We start from the raw sequence: 22,723 nt of genomic DNA on the forward strand, positions 1-22,723 counted from the left end.
GGGCACCCGCGACCAGATCGGGCCGGACGACAGTCCTGGGAACCGACCCGGACCCGCAGGCGCGCGCCCTTCCCCCCGGGTCCCCACACGGCCACCCTGCCGAGCCGCCTGATGCTGCAGCCAGGCTTGGGTCTCGGACGCGCGTCTGCTCCTGGCTCGGCCGGGAGGACTGACCTTCCGGCCCGCCGAGGCCCTTTGGCCTCTGGCCGCCCCTCCACCCCCACGGACCCCCGGCCCTGCTGCTGGAGGCGGAGAGGCGGCCCGGCCCCCCGGAGTTCAGGGGACCCAAAGCGCCTGACCTCGGCTGTTCCCCGGGCGGCGTGGCTACCCCGGAAAACGACAACTGGGAAGAAGGGGAGGCCGAGAAATAGAGTTTGAGGGACTGTTTGTATGCGTAGTTTGAAATATTGGGGAGGAGAATTAAAGATTGCCTTGTTTTGGTTTGACTCCGGTTAAGGGCTCCCAGGACTGCGGTGGCGGGGAGGAAGGCGCATGGGGGTACGGGAGGGGCTGCGGTGACGGTTGGGGGGGGTCAGGGAAAGCAGAGGACCGCGCAGGACCTGGGGCTCCCTCCTGCGTTCCCTCCTGGGGGCGCTTTGCTGCTGCGGAGACTCCGAGCTCCCCCCAACCCCCCCAGCCCCGAGCGCTCCTCTCCTGACGCTTGCGGGAGCCGCGAGTGTGTGGGGCTCGGGGTGTTTGGAGCCCAAGGCTCAGCTGCCTGCGCGTTCCCAGGCCCTCTATACCCCAATAGCCAAGCTGCGGCTGCTACTTCGAAGGACTGACCCCAATAGGAAACGTCTACACGACCTTCCCCAGGGGGAGAGCTGAATGTCCGGAACCCCTGAGGGCCCCGCCTCCCTGCTTGCAGCCCGTCGCTGCCCAAGGGCCCTCTTGGATCACTGTCCGGGTCATGGGCTCTGTGCCAGCCGCTGCTACCCAGGACTGATGACATTAGTCCTCCGAAGACTCGGGCAGAACAATTTTTCCTCTTCTGATCCCCACGCCTCTCTCTCGCTTCCCCAACTCGCTCCTCAACCCCCAACCCCACGGTTCTGTTCAGTGCCCGTCAGGTTAGCTGCCGTGCTCTAGGACAGTGTCCTGGAGCGCTCTGCGCCGCGACCCCGGAGCGCACATCCTTGCGGGCGCGTCGTGGACAGTATCCGCTGTTCTCTGGGGCGGGAGGGAATCCAGAGGTCTCTGCCGGCTTCCGAAGCTCCCGCGGCACTTGGGGAGTCACCCGAGAAGGAGAGCCCAGAACTTCCAGCCTGAGCAGCCGCGGTATCCGCAGTGGATCCTGGAAGCCGGGCAGACTGGGGAATAACCCGCTTTCCCACCGCGCAGGTCCTCTGGCCTCGTTGCTTTGAGTGCACTGGAAAAGATGCGGCCGGAGCCTTAGCATCATCCACCCACTACTGTTTTGTCGTTCGTTAGCACGTTAGTGAGCCACCCCAGCCCCCTTCCCTTGTCTAAATGAACCTATGTCCCTGGGAGGTGGAAAAGATGCAGAAAGATCAACTGTAAGGGCTTTGTGTGAACTACCAAGCACCAAGCAAGGCAATACATACTGTGATCTTGCTTCTCTGATCCCACACTATCCCAGTCCTACTCTTGGGCTCCTGAAACCGACCTGGGCAAAGGACGACTGTCCTGAGGCTGGGGGTAGAGGAAGTCTCATCACAGGACTCAGGCCTTGCCATGAGGGTCCTGAGAGGCCATAGCATAATCAGGGGTGTGTACCCCTAGACCCTCATGTGGTGCCTTGCATATAGCAGGCTGGTCAGTAAGGATTTATTGGATCTGTTATTTCCCTCAAGAGGTAGGAAGTAATACCTGTACTTTCTCTCACAAGGATGTTCGTTGAGAAATGGATGGATTGGCCAAGTGATCCCAGCCGTTGGCATGGAAAAAAAAATAGGTAAACAGGATGAATGTGTAAGTAAATTTCTTTCAGTTTGGACTATCCTCTTTCATCCATCCTTTCATCCTTTAATGCCCTCCTTTTACTAGGAATGGTTTATTCAGAGAACTCCCAAGGTCACTGGTGAGTACCTGCTCAGCCTTCCCTCTCCTTCCTGCAGTCCTGGGCACCTCTGACCTTGCCCATCCTACCACCAGCATCTTCTTTGCTTCCTTTAGATCATTTCCATGACTATTCATTTTGCCTCCTTGCACCACTTTTCTTCCTATGCTTTGTCACTTGCAGCTTTTCATCACTTCTTTCTCCTCTTTTACTACTTAGTCTGAGAATGAATATTCTAAACCGTCTCTTTAGACACCAGCAGAGTGAGTCATACCTGGATTTCAGGGACAAAGCCTTGGAAAATGATCAAAACACTAACAGCTAATGATCACTGAGAGCTTATTATGTGCCAGCACTCTTACAAGCAGCTTACATCTACTGATTCATTTAAGCCTCACAAGGACCATGCCAGGAAGACACAGTTAGCCTCATTTTATAAATGAGGAAACTGAGGCACAGGGAAGTTGCCTCAAATAACACCTCTTACAAGCATTGGAGCTGGAGTAACCAGAAGCTCTGGTCAGTTCACAAGCATACTGCAGTGTTCCAGAAGCACTTGCTGAGTAAGTGCTCCTATTTCAACTCCCGGGAACACAACTCACTAGGCCACATGGGAATTAAGATCCTGAGGGGTGGGTGCTAGCTTCCAACAGCCCCAGAGCCCCTCTGCCCCCACTCCTAGGGGCTGCCTAACAGAGCAGCTCTAAGAGCTCCAGGAGTAGAGGTGCAGGAGAGGCCGGAAGCCAGGACTTAACTCAGGCTGGAGGTTAGAATGACTTGCGCTAAAGAGCCTTAAAGCGCCAGACGACCCTGAAACACCTGCGGATGCTGCTCAAGCTCATGGCTGCGAAAAGCCCTTTGCAGAGGCGCCGGCTTCGGAAACTAGATTGTGCTGGCTATGATTTGGGGTGTCTTTCAGGGACTCGGGGTGGGGGGAGGTCTCCCCAGTAAGCCTGCATCACTTGAAAAATGGTTCTTGAGTCTTCCATAATGAGACTCAGGTCTGGGTTTGGCTCAGGCGGGTTTGGCTCAGGCGACGCTTACAAGCGTCCACTGAAGGGGAGCAAGAACCTGTTGGGAGTGGTTCCACAGGGTTTGGGGAAGAAAGACACTGTTGTCCAAGCACAGCGACTTAGGTCCCCAGGCAGGCGCTGCTTCAGGCTGACTGGATTCAGTCAGTCTAAGAGGGAGGCCTTGGGAGCCTCCTCCCCAGAAGAAAGCACACGCTCTGACCTGCCGCGGGAGGAAGGCAGGTGAGTCTGTAGCCGATCGCTCCGTTTGGGCTCCTGGGTACCTGGCTAGGAGCCGCGCAGGGCCGGGCTCCGGGCCTGGGGGCGGGGCGGGAAAGGATGCCTCGGATTGGACCACTCCGAGAGAAGGGCGGAGTCAGGCGCGGCCTGGGGACCTGGGGCGCTCGCTGGCGGGTGCCCAGCCGAGACCAAGGGCTAATCCAGAGATCGCGGACGCGCCGAGCTACGCCACCCCAGCCACGGCCCCCGCGTCGGGGGCGTTTCCGTTTTCGCGTTTTCCCCATTTTGGAGGAGTGTCTTCTTGCCCACGGGAGTGTCGTGATCACACCGCGCGCCACGGCTCTGGATTTATGGTGGCGATTTTTCTCTGCCGCAGGGACGCGGGGGACTGAGGGCCCCGCCTCTCCTGGTCACCCGTTTCTGGAGCCACGGGGTCCAGAGGCGGCCGCGGCCCCGCGGGGCCCTCCTTGCTCCGTGCCCTGGGGCCCCACGCTGTGGCCCCAGGCCCGTCCAGGCTGTTCATCAGGATTGGTTGTCCCGCTCTCGAAACCCAGTTCTGCGCCCTGCGGGTCTGAGCTCCCACCTCTGCTGCCTGGGAGGGTGACCGGGACTGGTGTGGATGACACGGGGAGGACCGGGAGAGACCCCTGGGGAGGGGCAGGCTTTGACCAGAGGTCAGCAACTGGCCTAGGGTGGCCCCTATGTAATTTTATTTTATTTTATTTATTTTTTAAGATTTTATTTATTTATTTGAGAGAGAGAGAATGAGAGACAGAGAGCAGGAGAGGGAGGGGGTCAGAGGGAGAAGCAGACTCCCTGCCGAGCAGGGAGCCCGATGCGGGACTCGATCCTGGGACTCCAGGATCATGACCTGAGCCAAAGGCAGTCGCTTAACCATCTGAGCCACCCAGGCGCCCCTCCCCCCCCCCATGTAATTTTAAACAGAGAGTCCCTGTTGGGGAGATGGGAAATGTCCAAGCAGGGGAGACAATCCCTGCCCGTCCCCCACTCCCATCTCCAGTTAATCCAGAATCCAAAGAACGGAGACAGGGAATCCTAATCCTCCCCTCTCTGAGCCAAATTCATCGGTTAATCGAAAGTCTGCTGAGGGATTCTGGAAGCCAGGGCAGCCCAGGACTCCGCTCCCCGGGAGCCGCGTCCGCCCCGCAGGCGGCGGACAGTGGGGCCATCAGGAGTGCGGACTCAGCTGCCCAGGCGACTTTAACATTTGAAGTCATGCCTCTCCTCTCCTGCCACCTTCCCTCCTCCTCCCCTGCCCCCCAGCCTCGCCGTGGGCCTTTCTCTGTCTCCATCCAAGTGCTCCTTTTCACCCACAGAACCTTACTACACGAATAGAACTCAAGCCTCCAGGAGGCCAGCAGGAAAAGATTTCCGGGGGAGATAAAATTAATGAAAAAATTGGCGCTTCCTTTCTGCACAGCCAGCGCGAGCTCCGCACCGGCCCTCGGGGCTCCGCCCGCGTCCTAACTCGCCTGGGAAAGTGGGACGGCCCTGCAGCGGCCCGCGGGTGCGCGGGACCCTTCAAGAGGCGGATGGTGTGCTTTGTGGCCAATGTCGTCCCCTTAATTGGGAACTGGCTCTCATAATCTGGCCTCAGCTTGTTAACTGTACAATAGTGGGCAGAGTTAATGACTCATTAGTGATTAATTCTTTAACTGTGCCTTAACTGCTCACTGTAAACCCCCTTTCCTAAAACTGGATTAAATCGTCTAGATCCTTGGCCACGTCTCTCACAGCCCTGGAAGAGGCTTGGAGGATGCCATGTTCCCTCCAACTTCCAGGTCAGCTTCTTAAAAGCAGGTGCAGCGGCGCCCCTCAGCGTGGAAGTGGGGAGACCTGTGGGGTGGCGGAGTTGTGACATTGCCTGGTCATGACCTTCAACAGCCCCATCCCCCCCACACACACACACCAAAGCTGGATCTCCAAGATCTCCCCTCCTCCCTCATTGTCCCACCAAAGACACCTGAAATGTAACACCCCATTTTCCAAGCAGCTTTCCTCTGCTCTGCACTTAACATGGGTGTGTGTTCACAGTAGATTCTGAATGAATTGTATAGGGGGGTGCCTTCCTGTCAAAAGTCACCTGCAGAAGTTATTTCCAGGGCTAACAATAGCTGGGTTCTATATATAGTCTCTCCATCTGTACTTTTAAAAAGTTAGCCCTTAGTGGTTTTTTTTTCACCTTCTTAATTTTCCTACAATCGTTATCCATTCTGGAAATTTGTAAGATATAGTGGACATGTAATGATAAACAAGAATCTCCACCCTCAAGGAACATGGTCTAAGTAGAGGAAATGACCCATTTCTACATATGTTTTCAAATGCCTACTGGTTTTCTCCACTTGGTGTTCCACAGGCCACCCAAAATAGATATGCTCAAAACAAAACTTACTCATCTTTACTCTGTGGCTTCCTATAAACCTCCTTAAAATTCCTCCCTCTTTCTTCATTCACAGCCACCCAATGGATATGAGAATCATTCTTGATGCCGACACAAGTTATTTTCCACTTCCTTTCTACCTCTTACCTCTCTCCCCGCCATATAGCTTCCAAATCTTAGCTGCCCAGAATGAAGACACCTCCCAGCCTCCCTTTCAATTAGATATGATTAAATATCTACTAATGTCGTGGAAGGGAAAACACTTCTAGGAAGTAAGTTCTAACAAGTCACCAGCTTGCTCTGCTCTTGTCCCTTCCCTGCTGCCCACTGCCTACGAGGTGGGTGTGATGCTGGTGCTGGAGTACCCACCTGGGACCATGTCATGAAGCCATGTGTTGCGAATGTTGAATGACAGGATAGAAGGGACCATATGTGGTAAGTCCCTGACACAGGAGCACTATACCAGCTCCGGATTGCTACCTGGGTTCTCTGTTTTAAGTCTATTTGTTGACTGCCAGCCAAACCTAGCCCTGATTCAGTCATTCCTTTAAACACCTATATGCAGTTCATTACTTAGCCACATTGCTTTTACTTCAGAACACCTAAGTTCACCTATCCTTGATTTTCTCTGCCAGTTCTCTAGTTCAGGGCTTTATTATCCCTCCCCCATGTTGCCTCCCACGGCTTCCCACGGCATACAGACTTTCTCATATGGCACTTAACACATATGCTCCTGCTTCATGGTTGTTTCTTCATTGATTCATTTACGACCATGTATTGAGTTCTTTCCCTCTCTCTCTCTCTCTCTCTCTCTCGGGAGCTGTGAAGATATGGCCTCCATATGGATCTGCTTGTCACTCAGTCCTCAATCTCTCCTTCACACTATAGCCAGAATTAGGTATCTCAAACAGTTCCTCTGCTTAAAATAATTCCTTATGGCCCATGGGACCAAAGCCAGGCTCCTGGTGAGTATGGCGTCTGAGGCTCTTTTGAACCGGACCCGACCCAGCTTTCCAGGCTTGTCTCTGGCATTCTTGCTCTTTCCTTACCTTCCTCTTTCCCTCTTCCTTTCCTTGCCCTCTGTTCAAGTGAGACCAGCATACTCTGCCTCTCACTGGTCCACCATATGCTTTTTCACTTTGTGGCTTTGCGCGTAAATATTCCTTCTGCCTAGAAGGACTTCCCACCATCCTGCTCCTGGCAAACTCCTCCAGGACCTGGCCCAGGTGCCACTGCCCCTCTGCACAGCTGGTCTGCATTCCTGCAGGCAGTCAGTTCCTTGCCTCCCCCCACCCCTGTACCAATCCCCCCTAAGAGCACTTCATTGTTGTCCTCCACCCAAGGGCTATTCCAGCACATATCCCATAGTGTTGTCTGTGGCCCCCAGTGAAACTGTAGGATCCTTACAGGCAGCTGTCTGACCCTTCTGGGCATATTCAGTGCCTGACCCCATGGAAGCACCTAGTAACTGATGAGCAATAACTAACACAAAGGGCAAGTGATTCCCAGAGAAAGCACCACATTCTGTAACAGCTTATAACAAAGAAACCCACCTTAGCCTATGACGTCAGGAAGTCACCAAAGTCACCCTGAGGAAGTGACACTCATGAGCCCTGAAGGGAAAATGGAAGAAAACAAGGAAGAGGTGAGGAGAAGAGGAGTTCACCACACCTGCAAAGGAAGAGAGAGCCGGGCTTGTCTCAGGCTCTCAAACTAGGCTGGGCTGGCAGGAGTCGAAGGACAACTTAAAGAAATAAGTCTGTATGTGGCTACAAACAATTCGGGAGCCAGGCTCAGCATCCAACCAAGACACATAAGGAGAATTCTCCAGCACAGGAAGGGTGTTCTGGTGCTGGACAGCCCAAAATTAACTGATGTCGCTACAGGTGGTGACATGATCATTTCAAATAGATTATCCTGCCCGTCATATGGAGAAGAGCTTGGAAGGAGGTAAGAGAGGGTTCTAGAAGACCAAACAGAAGGCTATTGCTGTAACTGAGGGAAAATGGAAGCTTGGCCTTGTGTAGTGACAAGGTGGCTAGGTTTGAGGTTGAATGAGGAGATTTTGGGGGAGCACCGTTCCTGGGAGTACTGCAATGCCAGGTCAATGCATAGAGTGGACGGAGCAAACTCCTTTTCCACCTCCCCACTCCAAAAATCCATTTAATATATTGTCTTCGGATCCAGGACATATCAGATATTAAACTGATCGGAACAGATACTACACTTGATCTTAGCCAAAAGACTGAGAAACAATTTTTTTTTAAAGTTCAGTTTTGATCAAGTGAGTTTGAGGGAAGATATTGAGTAGACAATTCCAAGTACTGATTTGGAGCTCAGGGGAAGGATCTGAGCTCTGAGATCAGTATACAGAAGACAGTATAGACCATTGGCATACCACAGAGGAGGTTGCCTCGGGGGAGGGAGCGGAGAGAGAAGAGGATGCTAATGTCGGAGCCTTGAGAAACGCCAGCATTTTGTGAACTTGCCCTGAGCTTTTCCACCCCTATGGCTTTACCCAAACTCTGGAATATCTTTCCCCACAGAAAATGCTTAAAGATGAAGGAGAATGCAACATACCCAAACTTCTGGGATACAGCTGAAGCAGTGCTTAGAAGGATTTTTAGCAGCAAATGCCTACATTAAAAAAGAAGAAAGATCTGAAATCTACAACCTCACCTTCCATCTTAAGACACTAGGAAAAGAAGATTAGACTAAACCTAGAGTGAGCAGAAGGAAGAAAATAGTTGAAATCAGAGTGGAAAGGGCACCTGGGTGGCTCAGTCATTTAAGCGTCCGATTCTTGATTTCGGCTCAGGTCATGATCTCAGGGTAATGAGATGGAGCCCTGCATCTGCTCCGTGCTGAGCATGGAGCCTGCTTCAGATTTGCTCTCTCCCTCTGCCTCTGCCCAACCCCCACACCTCTAAAATAAATAAATAAATCTTTTTTTTTTTTTTTTTTTTTTAAGAAATCAGGGGTGCCTGGGTGATTCAGTGGTTAAGTGTCTGCTTTTGGCTCAGGTCATGGTCCCAGGGTCCTGGGCCCCTCATCAGGTTCCCTGCTCAGCAGGGAGTCTGCTTCTCCGTCTCCCACTCCCCCTGCTTGTGTTCCCTCTCTTGCTGTGTCTCTCTCTGTCAAATAAATAAATAAAATCTTTAAAATAAAATAAAACAAAGAAATCATAGTGGAAATCAATGAAATGGAGAAAAGAAAAACAATAGAGAAAATCGTATGAAAAATATTTGATATAAGCAGTCATCAGAGAAGTGAAAGACAAAACCCCAGTGAGACACCACTGCATACGTATTAGGATGGCTAGAATCAAAAAGTCAGTGGGAAGAAGTGTTGGTGAGCATGTGGAGAAATGAGAACCCTCGTACAATGATGGTGAAAATTTAAATAGTGCAGCCACTTTGGAGAGCAATCAGGCAGTCCTTCCAATGATTAAATACAGTTTCTTATGACCCATCAGTTCCGGGCAAGAGAAATGTAAACGGATGTCCACACAGAAACTTGTACGTGAATGTTTGTAACAGCATTCTTCATAATGGCCAAAGGATGGAAACAACCCAAATGTCCCTCAACGGATGAACTGACAAAGTGTGGCATATACATATGATGGGATTATTCAGCCAGGAAAAGGTATGAAGTATGTATACGGGCTACCGCATGGGTGGACTTTGAAGACATTATGTTAAGTGAAAGAAGCCAGTCACAATAGACCACATACCATACACATGGACATTGCTATGAAAGTCCAGAATAGGGAAATCTATAGAGACAGAAAATTGATTCACGGCTGCTTAGTGCTGAGGGACAGGGGGATGGGGACATAGAGGGTGATAGATAAAGGATATGGGATTTCTTCTTGAGGTGAGGAAAATGTTCTAAGATGGGCTGTGATTATGGATGATTGCATGTATCTTTGAATATACTAAACACTATTGAATGGCACACCTTAAGTGGGTGAATCGTATATCCCAAAAGTTGTTTTAAAAAAACACAAAATAGTCTTTCCACCAAGCTCTTGCTCCTTCCATTCATTTCAGGTACTTGTGCTGGAATAATTTTCCTAAATACCATTTTCATTATGCCGCTCTCTTGCCAGGTGAGCCTTTGCAGGGTCAATAAGGATGCCGCAGTTCAGCTAACACATTCAGCGCCTACTGTCCTAGGCGCAGTGATACATTCACCTGCTTCCAGCTCCAGATCTCAACTCTTCTTTCTGACCTTCAAGGCTCACCCTGCATGCCTCGCTCACCCATTTCCTTTCCCATTGACCTTCTCGGTGATAGAGACTCTCCACTTTAAACAAGCGACCTGGACAGCATTTTGCTCCCCTCCAATTCCTTCTCCATATTGTTACTCAGTGTGGGCAATACCCTTTCATCCAAAATGACAGACCGGCCTAAAAGGCCAGTGCTCCCGGGAAAGAGAGCAATTGCTTAAATTCACTGTGTGATGTTGAAGCTTGGTGGGAGAAAACTTTCTCTGCCAGTGACAGTTCAGAGACTGGGCCTATGGAAAGAGGGGGGCCTGAAGCCCCAGGGAAGCTGGATTCTCATGCCATTTAAATAGGGCCAGCCCTGCGTCCATGTAGGATTGTTCCTGCTTTTTTTCACCTGGGTACTACGTACTAACCACCCTGCGTCTGTCGCTTTTTCTCCTCTCCTTGCGTCTAACCCAACTCAAAGCTCATCTCCTCCAGGGATCTCTCTTTGGTTTCTCTGGCCGCAGTCTCCTTACTTCCCCAGGATCAGTCTGTCTTGTATCTATGAATTCCCCTCCTCTGTCCTCCCCTACCTCTTTTTATTTTTTATTTATTTATTTTTATTTTTAAAATTATTTATTTAAATTCAGTTTAGTTGACATATACTGTATCATTAGTTTCAGGAGTAGGACTTAGTGATTCATCAGTTGCATATAACACCCAGTGCTCATTACATCACGTGCCCTCCTTAATGTCCATCCCTCCATCCCCTCATCCCCACACCCACTTCCCTTCCAGCAACCCTCAGTTTGTTTCCTAGAGTTCAGCATCTCTTACGCTTTGCCGTCCTCTCTGTTTTCTTATTTCATTTTTCCTTCCCTTTCCCTACGTTCATCTGTTCTGTTTCTTAAATTCCATATTTGAGTGAAATCATATGGTATTTGTCTTTCTCTGACTGACTTATTTTGCTTAGCACCATTTTTTAAAAAGATTTTATTTATTTATTTATTTGAGAGAGAGAGAGCACGAGCAGGGGGAGGGGCAGAGGGAGAAGCAGACCCCCCCGCTGAGCAGGGAGCCAGACCAGACCCCAGACTCCAGGACTCGGCACCATGACTGGAGCCGAAGGCAGACGCCCAACCGACTGAGCCACCCCCGTGCCCCTTTGCTTAACATAATATGCTCTAGCTCTATCCACGTCATTGTAAATGGCAAGATTTCATTATTTTTGACGGCTGAGTAATATTCGTGTGTGTGTGTGTGTGTGTGTGTGTATACACACATCTTTATCATTCATCTGTCAATAGACATCTGGGCTCTTTCCATATTTTGGCTATTGTGGACATTGCTGCTATAAACATTAGGCTGCAAACAAAAGTAAAAATGAACTATTGGGACTTCATGGAGATAAAAAAAAAAACACCTTTTGCACAGCAAAGGAAACAGTCAACAAAACTAAAAGGCAACTTACGAATGGGAGAAGATATTTGCAAATGACTTATCAGATAAAGGGCTAGTATCCTCCCCCACCTTTTTTAAAGCAAATAAGCCCATTTGACAAAAATCTGCTTGAGGCTCAAGGTTTAGCCTTCAAGGCTTTGTACACAAACTCACAGGACTGTGTGAATATTCAAACAGCCCTCCTCTGTCTTTTCTATATTTTGTTTTGAGGTGAGGAGCACTCCTTTCAGATTACCATTATAGAGAGATTTCTTGTCAGGAGGTCACAGGAACCCCAGTTCTGCCACGGATTTGATGCGTGGCTTCCGGCAGAGTAGTCTCAGTCTGGCTGGAGTTCCTGGGCTGTGAAACCAAAGGGCTAGACCTCAGGGCCTCTACTAGTCTCCCAAGCAGCAAAATTCTGTCCATCGAAAACACGCACTTCAGTAATTTGGCTGAGGGTGCCATCTGATGGCCCTTTTGAGAACTTCACCCGCTGATTGCGCACTAGAAGCTTTCCTACTGGAATGCTGACTTCCCAGCAGGGCCTGCAATGAGAAGGGCTTTCCCTCAGCCAGGTAATGGCTTTACGGTCTGACTCCTCCCAAGTCCGTGGGCTTCATGCTTCCCCTTGGGCGGAAAGACCCTCCTTCTCCACTCAGATTCCCACCCAGGTTAGGTCAACCCAGCCACGGGGATTCTTACATCATTAAAGCCACCCTAAGAGAAACCAGGACGCCAAGAAAGCTATGATTTCACGTTCTCATGCCCCCTCTCCCCCAACACACTTCACATTAGGAACGAATTGGTTCTAAGGTAATTCGTTCAAAGCAGGAGTGACTTCTTAAAACTTTCATGAGGAAATATGTGCATTTTTAATACAATGAGCCCTGAAGTAGGGCAATTCTTTTTTTTTTTTTTTTTTTTTTTAAGATTTTGTTTATTTATTCGAGACAGAGAGAGCACGAGCAGGGGGAGCGGCAGGCAGAGGGAGAGGGAGAAGCAGGCTCCCCGCCGAGAAGGGAGCCCGATGCAGGACTTGATCCCAGGACCCTGGGATCATGACCTGGGCCGAAGGCAGACGCTTAGCTGACTGAGCCACCCAGGTACCCAATTCAGTACCTTTTAGATATTCAGGAAAGGGTTTTGTGTCCAGACGGAGTTTCCTTCAAGAATAGAGGCTATAGTGGGGCGCCTGGGTGGCTCAGGTGGTTGAGCATCCGACTCGATTTCAGCTCAGGCCATAATCTCAGGGTTGTCAGAGGGAACCCCTTGTCTGGCTCCCCGCTCAGCAGGGAGTCCGCTTCTCCCTCTGTCCCTCCCCCTGCTTGTGGCCTCTCCCTCTTTCAAATAAATAAATAAATCTTTAAAAAACAATAAAGGCTATAGACAAATAATTGTGAATAAGCAAGAATCCAAGGAATATCAGTCCTTCTTAAGAGCCCGTTTTAAAATAACTATTAGAGGGGCACCTGGCTGGCTCAGTTGGTGGAGTTTGCAACTTTTGATCTCAGATTTGTAAGTTCGAGCCCCACACTGGGTGTAGAGATTACTTAAAAATAAAATCTTTAAAAACATAACTATTAGAGGATGGATTTCAGGTAATCAAGGGATAACTAAGGAACCCACAGCCAAAAAATCGTGGATGAGCACTGAATATATGCAGTCTACGGAACTACAACGAAACAAATGGGGGGATGTGGTGTGGTTATCTGCACTCACATTATAGAACTGAGGCAACTGAGAAAAAAAAAGAAAAAGGGAAGAGATCAGAACTAGAGCAAATTTGCTAGTGCTGGAATGCAAATAATATCCTTAAAACTAATAAATAAAAGAAGTATATGTATATTTAATACAAAGCTAAATACAAAAAAGGTAACTTTATTGACTAACATTGGGTGATAGGGCAAAAGGAAGGAGGGAGAAGAAACAGTAGGATCATCATTTGGAGTAGGAAATGAATACATACTGCCTATAAAAACAGATATCTGAAGATATGATATAGAAAAATAATTTTTTTAAAAGATTTTATTTATTTATTGGAGAGAGAGAATGAGAGAGAGAGCACACGAGGGGGGCAGGGTCAGAGGGAGCAGGGAGCCTGATGAGGGACTCGATCCCGGGACTCCAGGATCATGACCTGAGCCGAAGGCAGTCGCTTAACCAACTGAACCACCCAGGCTCCCCTGCATGGTCCCTCTTGTTACCTTTCTATAACTCACTCTCTGCCCTGCCATCATCCCTCCGCCTGGCAAGCACCAATCTGTCCTCTATGTCTCACATTTGTCATTTCAAAAGTATTACATAAATGGAACCATAGAGAACACACCTCTTTTGGAATTAACTTTCTTCCACAGCATGATTCCCTGGAAATGCATTCACGCTGCATCTCTCGAGTCCACTCTTCCTATTGCTAAATAGTATTCTGTGGCTTGTGGGCCACAGTCCTGTTTAGCCTCTCACCTGTGGGAGGATATCTGGCCAGACTCCAGCTGCTACGTACATTCTTGTGCAGGTTTTTGTGTGAACGTTAAGTTTCCAAATTAGAGCCTCTCAACTCACATGGCAGCCCTCAGTACCATATCCCATTCCTCAAGTACAACCCAGATTTTTGTGCCATTGGATCCCATTCAGGGCCAAATCATCTTGGGGTGGTTATTAGATACTACCCAGCCTTATGTCTCCATACTGCTCCATACTCACAGATGTATAAATAGAGAAAACTATAGCAAGTCCTCAGTGCTATTATCTCTATGCCTTTCATATATTGAAGTCTTGACCGCCGCCCCTCCCCGCCCCGCCCAGTGCCTCAGAATATGACCTTGTTTGGAAATAATGTTAATTATTAATGAGTAAACTCAAGATGAAATCTTACCAGAGTAGGGTTGGTCACTAACCCAATATGACTGTGTCCTTATAAAAAGGGGAAATGTGGTTACAGGCACACAAAGACACACACACACACACACACGGAGAATGCCATCTGAAGATTGGGGCTACGTTCTCACAAGCCAAGGAGTTTACCAGCAGCTAGAAAAGAGGCCTGGCAGGGACCCTTCCCTAGAGCCTTCAGAGAGCATCTTATTTCGGACTTCCAGCCTCAAGAAATGTGAGAGAATAAATTTCTGTTGTTTAAGCCACCCGGTTTGTGGTGCTACCGGCCCTAGCAAACTAATTCAGGTCCTCTCTCGGGGCCCAGGGGAGGGTTGTACAAGTGAAAAGTCCCTGGCAAATCTGCCTTTTGCTCATGAAGATAGCTAGTTTCATTTCATAAAATCAAGAATGGGGCTTTAAAAAAATCTTTTTGCACATCGGTATTTAAAATCTGTAATTTTTAAAAAAGATTTTATTTATTTATTTATTTGAGAAAGAGAGAGAGAGAGAGCAAGATCAGGGAGAGGGGCAGAGGGAGAGGGAGAGAGAGAATCTCAAGCGGACTGCCCTGCGTGGGGAGCCGGACACCGGGAATCGATCTCACGACGCTTGAGATCATGACCTGAGCCCAAATCAAGAGTCTGTTGCTTAACAGACTGAACTACCCAGGCGCCCTTAAAATTTGTAACTTTGACCCTCCTATGCAAATAACAAATAATTCAATACCATCTGAAAGCACTTCCGTTATGGGTAATTGTGTCGGGGTATCAAGATTGAATGACTTCCGAAGTGGTGTTCTTTTGAGTTTTGAACGAGGCAAATTCTTTTTTTTATTTAAAAAAATGTGAGGGACACCTGGATGGCTCAGTTGGTTAAGCGTCTGCCTTCGGCTCAGGTCATGATCCCAGGGTCCTGGGATCGAGTCCCGCATCGGGCTCTCTGCTCGGCAGGGAGCCTGCTTCTCCCTCTGCCTCTGTCTCTCATGAATAAATAAATAAAATCTTTAAAAAAAAATGTGATTGATGGAGTGATAATATACACACAATAAAGTGCCCGAATCTCAGGCATAGTGAATGCTCACAGCTACACATGCCTGTGTAACCAGCGCTGGGGTGGAGATCGCCACGGGTCGTGGCGTGTAAAGGTACAAAGGGGGCAGCAGAATGTGCAAAGGCCCTGGAGCAGCAAAGAGCTTGGTGAGTCCATGGAACTAAAAGAAGTCCAGTGAGACCCAAGTGGGGACAGGTGAGGTCAGAGGCAGTAGCCAGACCAGGCAGGGCAACAGACTATTCTAGAGATTTGACCTTCTGCCTGAGGATAGAGACCATGTTTTAGGAAGCAGAGTTCCGTGATTTCTTATGAACTTGGAAAAGCCCACTCAGGGTATTGGAAGACCGCAAGGATACACTTAGAGAGACCATTCAGGTCATGTGGCAATAGGAAAACTATTTCAACATCCATCGAGAAGGAGATTCAGGATGATGAAGTTCATTTTAGACCCACTGAGAGGGCATGACCAGAGGAATACTACGCCTCACACTTGGACTTCTTAATAAATAAAGGGCTTGTTTTGAGTATCAACCTTCTGGGTTCAGCAGGAAATATAAAACCAACTGAGGGATCCCAGTGGAGGTCTACTAGAAACTAAATCCATCAGTCACCTCAGCAACCACGTAATGCCATAGATTTCCTTCCCTTGATTACTCTCTGGAAACCACATGTTTACTCAGCAGTGCCAGACCCCAGGCAGGCTCAGGGCCACCACCGGCATCTTACTGTCCCCAGAACAGGCTTGCATGCCTATAACACATGTCCTTTAACTTTAAACTAATAAATGGCTTCTTCTTTTTTTTTTTTTTAAGATTTTATTTATTTATTTATTTGAGAGAGAGAGAAAGCAAGAGACAGAGCACAAGCAGAGGGCGAGGGGCAGAGGAAGAAGCAGACTCCCCGTGGAGCAGGGAGCCCTGATGCAGGACTCGATCCCAGGACCGGAGACCCCGCTGCCCCACCAGGGTTGAGATTGGACATAGACATTCACTGACATCTTCAAAATAAGACAGAGAGTTTCTTGCTTCACACGCCTCTCGCCCTCTTTTAACATTTCACCTGTCGCAGTCCTCGGGAATCTCTGGAAGTCTTGGTGTGAATTCAATCTCTCTCTCAATCGCATCATCCAGAGAACAGTAGAATGTTCGATGGGTGGGATCAAAATCTCTGCGTAATGACTGGTTGGTTCTAGGAGAGCCGTGTCCTCGCTCTCACAAATGCACGCAGGGCCACAAGATTTGGTGGAGCAGGGAGAGGTCAGGCGGGGCGTGTGCCGCATAGCCCACAGTTATTCCTCAAGATTCCATGGAGGGCCTGCTCTTCGGTTTGTTTCCGGACCCAGCGAGGGCCTCGGCAAAAGAATCTCTGGAAAGAAATGGTCTGGTGCTGGGTTCTCACGAGATTCGATTCCAGCTCCATTTCTTTATCAAGGATGTCTGAGCAGTAGCCTTTCAGAGTGCACGGCATTGCCTAGCGATCAGGCGTCCTAACTTGTTCCCACCACCAGCTGGGAAGGGAGTGAATCTTCAGAATCAGTCGGGAGAGCAAATATTATTCGGTAAACACCCTTCCAAAACATTGCCCGCTCAACTAGGAAATCAGAAGCACGGGCAGGAATTTAAACAATATTGTTGAACAAGCACGGAGTAGTCCCCTTACCCCCGACATACCTAACAGTTAAACCAGGAGCATAAACTTCATGCCTCGAGTGTGCAGGCAGGTAATGTAAGCAAATAAGCAGGAATGGGTGGGCACCAGGGTGTGATGGGGACTGGGGCAAAGTGGACAAGGTGAGCCCCATCTACGGGGGCAGCACCAGGCACTGACTGTCTTCAGAGAGAGCAGCATTTTGCAAGAGCTCACAGCCTGGATTGATATGTGAAATCCCTTGATTTTTTTTTTTTTTTTTTTTTTTTTTTGACAGAGAGAGAGACAGCGGGAGAGGGAACACAAGCAGGGGGAGTGGGAGAGGGAGAAGCAGGCTTCCCGCCGAGCAGGGAGCCCGATGCGGGGCTCGATCCCAGGATCCTGGGATCATGACCTGAGCCAAAGGCAGACGCTTAAAGACTGAGCCACCCAAGTGCCCCCAAATCCCTTGATTTTTAAGCATGTGTGACACATTCTAATTTTTAAGACACTGTACAGGCAAACAGCATGTCTGTTGTAGCCTCCGACCAGCAGGTTGCCTGTTCCTGACTACTACTGAGATAAATTGTTTTTTACATTATTCATTTTCCTTTTCTCCATGCAACCCCAGGAGTTAAGTGGGAAGAAAGGGGCCCTCTCTACAATCTGGTCTGGGTATTTTTTATTTATTTTTTTTAATTCAAGATCAACCCCCAGCCTGCCCATTCAGTCTGCTGGTAGCGGAGGCATCACGGGAAATTGCCCAGCGGAGGGACCACAATTTGAAACTCCCAATTTCCTTTTTCATTTCTGTTTATTTCAGTGGTAGAGTCAAAGGAGCAATTATGTTGTTACAGTGATGGCCATTTGTCCTGCCAGGCAAAGTAAGCAGTTAAGGCGGAGGGAGGCCCAGACAAAAGCCAGGAGCAGCCTGTCAACTATGATCACAAATCTGAGCTCTGAGCAAGAGAGACGGACTATTGCTAGCTCTTCAGAACTCATGGTCTTAAAACTACTGGAAGGACTTTACATGAGCATCTGAGAAAGGACTAAAACCCAGCAAGTTTGTACTTACTGGCTGTGGCTAAGTTTTGAAATTGGTATACTGATCAAACCAGGGTGGGGTGAGGTCACGAGAAATGAAGCTCATGCTTGTTGCAGATGCTGTTGGAAGTCCATCCCAAATCACTTCCATCCTCCTTCCTCACTGAGAGAGAGTCTTGATTTTGTTTAGGTTCCTGCCACTCCCACCACATGACTCATGGGTAATTCCTACTCAGTGGTCAGATTCCCTTCACTAGCGGCAGAGTTAGGGCAAGCATGTGACCCAGCTGGTCACTGAGGTGAGGGATTAGAGACCTCTGGGGAAGGATTTATCTCTATTCATAAGGTGAAGCCTAAAAAGAGATGGCCTCGCTTCTTCCTTTGAACGTCGTCATGTCTGGATATGACACCCGGAACACCAGCAACCATCCTGTGACCATGAGGGAAGGCATCTGAAGGACAAATCTGAACTGCTAGTGGCAGAAAGGCAAGATGGAAAAACCCACGTTCTTGGAATATATTTGAGTCACTAAATTGAACTGTACTAAACAACCTTGAATCCCACTTCCCTACGAGAAAATAAATTTTTTTATCTTTTATGCAAATTTGAATTAAGGGTTTTCTGTTACTAACAGCCAAAATATTGTAGCCGGTACAATGTTCATTCCTGAAGATCTACAGTAAATTTCTTTTCCATCTAGAGTCAGATGGAATCATTCACTCATCATCCATTAATGAGCTTAATGAGTCAGCTCACAGGGCAAAGGAAAGCAGGTCCACAGGTAGAACTCCTGAGTGTCCCAGCAATCCCACTTCTGGCTACCCAAACAAAACGGAATCCGTATCTTTCTTTCTTTTTTTTTTTTAAAGATTTTATTTATTTATTTGACAGAGAGAGAGCGAGAGCAGAAACACAAGCAGGGGGAGTGGGAGAGGGAGAAGCAGGCTTCCCGCCGAGCAGGGAGCCCGATGTGGGACTCGATCCCAGGACCCTGGGATCATGACCTGAGCCGAAGGCAGACGCTTAACAACTGAGCCACCCAGGTGCCCCGGAATCCATATCTTGACGAGATTGTCTGCATTTCCATGTTGGTAGCAGCATTACTCACGATAGCCAAGTTATGCAAACACCTTAAATGTCCGTCAGTGGATGAATGGAGAAAGAAAATGCAGTGGGCAGGGGAAATGGGATATTACTCAGTCTTTTTTTTTTTTTTTAAGATTTTATTTATTTATTTGAGAGGGAGAGAGAGAGATCGCTCATGAGAGGGAGAAGCAGAATCCCCACTGAGCAGGGAGCCTGTCAAGGGGCTCAATCCCAGGACCCGGGGATCATGACCTGAGCCGAAGGCAGACGCTTAACTGACTGAGCCACCCAGGCGCCCCAATATGACTCAGACTTAGAAAGAAGGAAACCCCTGTCTTTGGTGATGACATGGATGAAACTGGAGGTCTGTGTGCTAAGTGAAATAAGCCAGACACAGAAAGACAAAAACTGCATGGTGTCACTTATGAGTAGAATCTAAAAAAGTTGAACTCTAGGGGCGCCTGGGAGGCTCAGTCAGTTAAGCATCTGCCTTCTGCTCAGGTCATGATCCCAGGGCCCTGGGATCAAGCCCCACATCAGGCTCCCTGCTCAGCGGGGAGCCTGCCTCTCCCTCTCTCTCTGCTGCTCACCCTGCTTGTGTTCTCTCTCTCTATCAAATAAATAAAGTCTTTAAAAAAAGAAGAAGAAGAAAAAGTTGAACTCTAAAGAAGCAGAGTAGAATGGTGGTTGTCGGGGTGGGGGAGGGATGGGAAATATTGGTCCAAGTTTCAGTTATGCAGGATGAACAAATTCTGGGGATCTAAGCATGGCGACTATAGTTAACAATACTGTATTGTATACTTGAAATTTGCTAAGAGGAGATCTTACCTCTTTGCATGAAAAAAAAGAAAAGAAAAAAAGAAAAGGTAACATGCAAAGTGATGGATTTATTAACTAGCTTGATTGTGGTAAGCATTTCACAAGGCATGTGTATATCAAAACATCATGATGTACACCTTAAATATACACAATTTTTATTTGTCAATCATACCTTTGTAAAGCTGAAAAAAAACCAAAAACCAAAAAACCAAACAGACAAAAGCAAGGCTGCAGGTTCCTTTCTTCCAGTTGGTTTACCAAGTCCCTCTGTTCCTGAAGGACTGTGGGCGGAAGAGAGCAAATACACCTCCCACACGTCCACATAAACCCACGCATCCATATATAAAGACAGGTGTGACAACCTGCCAATGGGTATTTGGAAAGTATCACATCTTGTGTTTACTTTTAGCAATAAAGACGACATCCAATCAACAAAACATGGTGTTTATTGCAGTCCCTTGTTTTCAGAGATGAAGGATGGGTGGGGCCACAGAGAAAGCATACGGTCTGGAAACAATGGTTTTCTGGCACTTAATGTTCAGGAGAGACACAGGGCAGGGCACCTTCATATTAAACCCGGTGACCTGTTGTCTAGGAGTCTTCCAGTCGTGTCAGTGTCAAGACCCACTATTTCCAGTGGGGTCCCTTCCCGGGATTTAATCTTGTAATGGCCGACATGGCTACCCAACATCCATCCTCTTCTTTTCCTTATTAATAGTAAAAGAAATGTGGCTATTGGGGGTGGGGGAGGGGCAGGTGGCAGCCCGTTGGGACCAAAAGACAAAGGCGGAAGATTTCAAAGAGCAGGGAGTCTGTGTTTTGTGCGCTCACATCACGGCCTCGGCCAAAGTGTGGAAGAGTGGCATTTGTTCCTCCAAGGAAGGAGAGCCCAGCCTTCTCCAGAGAGGAGAGGCCACCCCCATGGGGGCTCTCTGGAGACAGAGCTGGGGGAGAGCCACCAGAATCTTCTCTGGTGAAGAAGTGGGGCACGAGCAGGGCATGATTACAGCAGCCAAGTGGAAGGACCAAGACCATTCTCATTCTCTCCTTGGAGACTCTCAATGCCGCCGTGGTTAAAGCCACCTCTGTGGTCAGTCAGGTGATATGTTCTATGACTTCTGTGGGCCGGGGAGAATGGAAGGAAAACCAGAGGGGAAACAGAGAGATGTTTCTGTGTTTTATCTGGGTCTAATTAAGGAAGTGATTAATCGGAAAACACAGAGCCCCAAGAGGTGAAGCAAGGAGGCCTTTCAGTGCACGTGATGACTACGGCCTTGCCGCTTCGGAAATGGTAATAGTTCATCATTGAGGGTTTCCCTGGAAGAGCTATTTCACAGTGTCTGATTGAAGTAGCCTGTGGCTGAGGAAATGAATAATGTAAATCCCACAATTGACTTGGATTACTCCCTTCACATCTGAGCTGGGTTAAAATGCTTTGTGATGATCAAATGTCCCCAGTAGGAACCGAAAGGTGGGCATTGTGGGGCTAGAGAAATTGTACTGCTCTGCTTGAAATGCCTGCTTCGTGTGTTACTGAACCTCTGATCATGAGCACAGATTGCCAAATTACCCTGAGCAATTCACCCTGTAGCACTTAAAAAAAAAAACGACTTTTTAAAGGAACAAATTTGAAGATTATTGCTTTCTTCCCTTCTGGATTCTTCCTACTGGTTATCCTGCTTTGCTGCAAGGACTTCTGAATACTGTCACCTCTAAAAAGCGATCTCTCTTCTTGCTCTATGCACACATGTCTGGCCTGTGTGCTCTGGAAAACAGCCACCAGGCTCCTGCTTTCCCAGAATCCCAGGCTGGATGTTAAGTATCCTCAAGAAGAGGAATGGGTAAGAGATCAAAGAGGAAATTTTTTTTTTTTTTTAAAGAGAAGGGGACATGTTATCTGTCTCTGACCATATTATTTGAACACCAGCTCCTTTTTTTTTTTTTAAATAAGGTCCCACAGTTTAAGTCCCATAGGCCCAAAAATAGAATCCTTAAAACTACGTCTCCCAGTTTCCCTTGAGGCTAGATCCAGACATGTGATATAGGTTCCACCAATCAGACACAGACGTTCAAAACTCTGATTTGGAAGTAAGCCAAGGCTGAAGAAGTTTGTGGGAGGAGGGACATACCACTTCAAGCACACGTGTCTGCAGAGGCAGGAGAAGAGAGTGCCAAGTTCATTCTGGCAGTTCTTCGGAATGCTTTAGGGATAGCAGGGCGAGCGCTAACCACCTCATCAACCCGATCAGGGGCGTGGCTTTGATCACTTAACCTGCTAGTGTGTCTCGAGCCCATTTCTCTGGTCTTCCCTGCCTACCATCTCCTCATAAAATTTCCTTTCCTACTAAAACCAGCCAAGGAGGATGCTGTTCTTTGCAGCTAAAAATTGCCCTACCCAAGCGGCACACACTCTGATATGCGATAAGCCTGCACTTGCAAAGGAGGATTCGAGAAAGCTCTTCTAGTAGGGAACAGTGTATCTCTTCAATAAATGGTTTCTAATGCTGACTTGTCCTTGGTACAGAGGAGCCCGGCCAAGGTCAGGAGATTTGAGGGAGCTGTTCTTGTCTCTCAGAACACACAGAGGAAAAATAATTGCAGCGAAAACACAGGATCACATCTACTCTTAGGACATAAGCAATAAGCAAAGAAGTGACAGTCTAAGCGGGGTGGTTCTGAGAGTATTGCCTTTCCCTCCCTGCCTGAAGTGACACCATTCGAGAAAGTTTCCCCTGGGTCGGGAAGACTGTTTTCATCTTCACGAGTGTCCCTTCCGAGGGTGAATCCTGGTGATAGGGCTTACTCCTTGATCCTTAGCTGCCTGGCTGACTTCAGCTGACACAGCTCAGGATCGAGTTCTTTGGAAAGATACCAGGAGGGCCCCGGGAAGAGGACGGTG

The 22,723-nt window shown here is 48.4% G+C and overlaps 1 non-coding gene across 1 annotated transcript; it reads right to left on the reverse strand.

The window, feature by feature from the left end:
• Nucleotides 1-7,737: 7,737 nt before the first annotated feature.
• On the reverse strand, nt 7,738-7,928 carry LOC123853352 (U2 spliceosomal RNA). The gene has a single exon (XR_006793124.1). It is a non-coding gene; the product is annotated as a U2 spliceosomal RNA (small nuclear RNA).
• Nucleotides 7,929-22,723: the final 14,795 nt, after the last annotated feature.

Source organism: Mirounga angustirostris, unplaced genomic scaffold, assembly GCF_029215605.1.
Source record: "Mirounga angustirostris isolate CCGP_5_RB_7025 unplaced genomic scaffold, mMirAng1.0.hap1 SCAF_14, whole genome shotgun sequence".
In the NCBI taxonomy this organism is placed as follows: Eukaryota; Metazoa; Chordata; class Mammalia; order Carnivora; family Phocidae; genus Mirounga; species Mirounga angustirostris.